Source organism: Lactuca saligna, chromosome 3 (genome assembly GCF_052625555.1).
Source record: "Lactuca saligna cultivar CGN05327 chromosome 3, ASM5262555v1, whole genome shotgun sequence".
NCBI classification, from domain to species: Eukaryota; Viridiplantae; Streptophyta; class Magnoliopsida; order Asterales; family Asteraceae; genus Lactuca; species Lactuca saligna.
Genome location: NC_136419.1, coordinates 176474108 through 176478667, shown reverse-complemented (window position 1 = coordinate 176478667; position 4560 = coordinate 176474108). Strand labels below are relative to the sequence as shown.

The 4560-nt window shown below is 35.2% G+C and overlaps 1 non-coding gene across 1 annotated transcript; it reads right to left on the bottom strand.

Annotated features, from left to right (window-relative positions):
• Nucleotides 1-2517: 2517 nt before the first annotated feature.
• TRNAL-UAG (transfer RNA leucine (anticodon UAG)) lies at nt 2518-2597 on the bottom strand. The gene has a single exon. It is a non-coding gene; the product is annotated as a tRNA-Leu (tRNA).
• Between the last annotated feature and the right edge of the window lie 1963 nt (nt 2598-4560).

Sequence of the window (4560 nt, the reverse complement as noted above, 5' to 3'; positions counted from 1 at the left end):
ATGTTGACCTAACTCGTCGAGTGCAGTCTATAGAATCGTCGAGTTCCTTTAGAACTGAGCAAGTCGCGAATTCCCCAGTCAACTCGTCGAATTTCCGAAAATTCGTCGAGTCTATGCAGTGTCCAAAATGTCAGGAAAACCCTAAACAACTTTGTCGAGTCATCTTACTTAGGGATGAGCATAGGCGGTGGCGAGAACCAGAACCAGAACCAAAACAGGAACCGGTGGTTCCTAGAAAGTTAGAACCAAAACCGGAACCGTTCTAGGCAGTTCTTAAATTTTTGGAACCAGCCTCGGAACCGGCGGTTCCGGTTCCAGGAGCTGGTAACCCGGTTACATTAACTTTGTTAACTTTTATCGATAAACCGCAACTTAGTTCGATCCAAATCGAATCAATTCGGACCAAAGAAGGACAGAATCGGACCAATATATTCTAAACCGGTCTAAGTAACACACACATATTTATATGAATTACTACTACTACTACTAATATATATATATATATATATATATATATATATATATATATATAACCGGTTTCGGCAGGTACCCAACGGGTAGCGGTTCCGAAAAAATGAGAATTGGAACCGGAATCGCTTAAGGCGGTTCCATAACTTTAGGAACCGGAACCACTTAAGGAGATTCCAGTTCTAGAATCGATGGTTCCGATTCCAAAAGAGGGTACCCGGTTCCGATGCTCATCCCTGATCTTACTGACTCGCCGAGACCATGCAGAAATAAAAAATTGGCAATTGTCATCCAACTCGTCGAGTTGCCCATGCAACTCATTGAGTCCCTTCAATCATCTTCTTATTCAGACGTTTTAAAGCAAAACCAAGGCTCCAAATTGTAGATCTTGCTTCCTAGGGTATTTTTATCACGTAAAGTTGCCAACTTTACATGCATGCAAGGCTCCATGAAGCTAAAACACTCATAACTAGCCTTAGAAGAAGGTTTTGGAAATGGAGGAGGGCCAAAGCTTCATAAAGCTTGAGGCTTTATCTCCATAAGGGCCTAGAGGAATCTAGATCTTATACTATGCCCTTGTGACAAGCTCAAATCCAAAAGTTTCTCAATTTTGCACCAAAATGCCCATATTCTCACATAAGAAGAGATCTAACAAATGGAAGGTCAAGGTAAAGACTTTTTAACTTCAAATGCAAGCCAGGTTGATGTAGATACTGGATCTGCAAGCTTCTTAATCTTCGAGCTTCTTCAACAAATGCCCCAAAAAACACACTTTTTGCCCCTCACACACTCAAGAATAGGGTTTAGATCGATTAGGGTTGCTTTTAGCCATCAAAAGGTGGTAAGGAGGATGGAGGAATGGACTTAAGGTCCTTTAAATAGAGTGCAAACCCTAAAATTTAGGGATTTCATGCATAACCTCTCCTCGTCGAGTCGGGGGTCCCCAAACTCGTCGAGTAGAAGTCATAAACCACGCGGGCTGACTAGATTCGACACGACGAGTTGGGGACTCCAACTCGTCGAGTTCCCTCAATAAAATGAATAAAAAGCATTTAAAAATTATACATGTAAGTCGGGATGTTACACTTTTTTTTATTACGACTAGCTTGAATTTTTCTGCCTTTCTCCACTCTAGATTCTTGTATCCTTTCTTTGGGCAACCGAACTTCCCTATTTACAAGTAGTATTTCATTAACAGCTAAAATGATAATCCTTTTTAACCTAAAATGACAATCCTTGTTAAGGTGTATAAAAGACTAAATTTTATTAATAGCAATGCAACAACGTAAACATAAAGTAAGTATATATATTCTATTTAAGTTGCATAAACGACTAGATACATTATGGTTTGAAGTTTGATAAATTCAAAAAATAACAAGAAGCTTTTGTTCAGCTGTGTCTTTGAATTCAAGGCTCACCTCTAAACTTTTAACTAAAATCTAGCGTACCAAAAGTCTTGAACAAAGCCAATTTGCATGTGACATCCATTCGTTATAATCTTTTAACTAAAATAATACTCCAAAACATAGTATTTATCATGATGCATGATATAACATCATGTATCATTATCAAACATGTTAGAGTGATAATATCATTATCAAACATGTTAGAGTGACAATCTTACTTAAAATGATATTCTTTATGTAATGTATACTATCAGTAGATTGTTAATTTGTTATGTACACTGCATATCCACTCATCCACTCCAAATTTGGCACTGATGATTTGCGGTTTACAATTGTTATTTGTTACTCTTTGATTTTAGAACATATGTCTCTATGTATTATACTGCTAGCTTGATGTAATTGCTAACTCTACCTCAAATACAAAACATATAAATTTATTTGATGTATTTTGTTTGATGTTCCAAATCAACATATACTGATATACGACAACCAATTGTGAGCAAATATTAATTACTATCTTTTGAACAAGTACAAAAAAATATTGAAGTAAAAGAAGTACAACTAAACACAAGTTAATAGTTATTCATATGGGCAATTTTCATTGCGACTGTTTTTTAGAATATGAAAACTAGTATTAAAAAACTGACAGCTGTGGGATTTGAACCCACGCTCTTTCGGACCAGAGCCTAAATCTGGCGCCTTAGACCACTCGGCCAAACTATCAAGTTGATATTAATAATGAGATTAAGGATTAAGTATCCTATAATAAAATGCAATAAACTTTGAAGCCACAACATATAACTTAAACTACAAGAGCTTTTGGACATAAATTATGATTCTAAAAACAAAAAAGAATATATGAACGTCTATGATTTTACTAAATACTATCTATTAAAATAAATAAAATCCACCATATAAAATGCAAACCTTTTTTACATACAAATTAAGTATTAGTAACTAAGGACATCCTAGTTCACATGTGACATGCCCAACCTAATAGGGGCAAGCTGGATGACCTTGGGCCTCTTGACGGTTTTCAGGCCCCAAAATTAATTCGGCTATATGTATTATATATAAATTGTGTTGCAATCGTGTACTAACTACCTTTAGACTAGTTTGTTATTACACTTTTCTCTTTATGATTTTCTCACTATGAAGAGAAATGGGTTTGATGAAAGGACATGGGTTTGATTCCCTTTTTAGACCTCTTTGTATGTATTTTTTAAAATTTTAACCCAAAAGTAGTATACAAAAATTTAACTAATAAAGATAATGTCCTGTATTCTAATATAAGTAAATATTGTGTTCAAAATCTCACCTTCCACTATTAATTTTTATATTGATAATGCTTTTTTTGTTAAGCCTATTTTTATATGTTAACTGTAACATTTTTTCCATTATCAATAATATTTGTTAGTAACCGAACTCTTCCATAAAAAATGCCCCTAAACCCTAGCTTGGTCGATGCCCGCTCATTTCCTGATCACCGTCGTTGTGTGTGTGTGTGTGTGTGTGTGTGTGGGGGGGGGGGGGGGGGAGGGGGTATTCTTGAAATTAATATGGAATCAAGATGGAGACAAGGTGATGAATGGTCTAGGAATCAGATTTCGAAGGGCAAAAACAGAGAACAATCTTCAAACCACAGAGAGCGATGGCATGATACTACTTTGAAGAATTACCATGTAAGTCCTAATATTTCTTCCTTTTATGTTACGAATTTTCCCGATTCTATTATTGTGAATGATTTGTGGGGTGCATGTGATCGACTTGGAAAAGTTGTGAATGTTTTTATTGCTAAAAAGAGGTATCGAATTGGGAAAAGAAATGGATTTATCAGATTTACGAGTATTCATATTGTTGATCGCATGGTTAAACAATTGTGTGATGTTTTGTTTTGGTATCATATGCTCTTTTCTTCTATTCCAAGATTTTTGAAATCGGATACTTCTTTTTCAAAAACAACATGTGGTTTCTTCTAAAGTTTTGAAGATCAACCAAAGATGGTCTTGAGTTCTTAAGGATTAAACAACTTTTGGGTTTAAGATTCTTAAGTTCTTCATCGAAACACATCATATGTTTGTGTCCTCATCGAAAAAGTTCATGTTTTTCCATAAAAAATACGTTTGGTCGGTTGAACCTACAATAATCAGTCATAATGATATTTTTTAAACAAGTTAAACAAGTTCAATGGTAACACATATACAAAAAACAATAATGAATAATTCAGTGTTTATTTTTTTGGTAAAAAAAGTCTTCATCTTTCAAAATCAACCCATCAAAATTAAAGTTTGCAAAACCGATAAAAAAAGGTGCCAAAAACAAGTGTAAAAGTAATCTCATCGATTGTAACATTATGGAATTTCTATGTGCTTATTTAAGACCCTTGAAGTTATAAAGTATTGCAATTAAGCCTTGAAGATGTAAGTGTTACAAGTTATTCCTTGGAGTGCTTGAAAGTGTGGGTTGTCAATTACGCCCAACGTAATTTGGACGTATGCCCCGTGTAATTAGGAAAAGTTGACGCGGATGTTGGGGGCTATACGCCCAACATACAGATGGAACGCCCAGTGTAATGAGTTGGATCCTAAAACCTAAAGTTTAGGGCTGGCTCATTATATAAACACCTTAAGTCCCAAGTGTTAGCCTCTCTATCAGCCTTTATAGTCCTAAAACCATAATCTTGAAC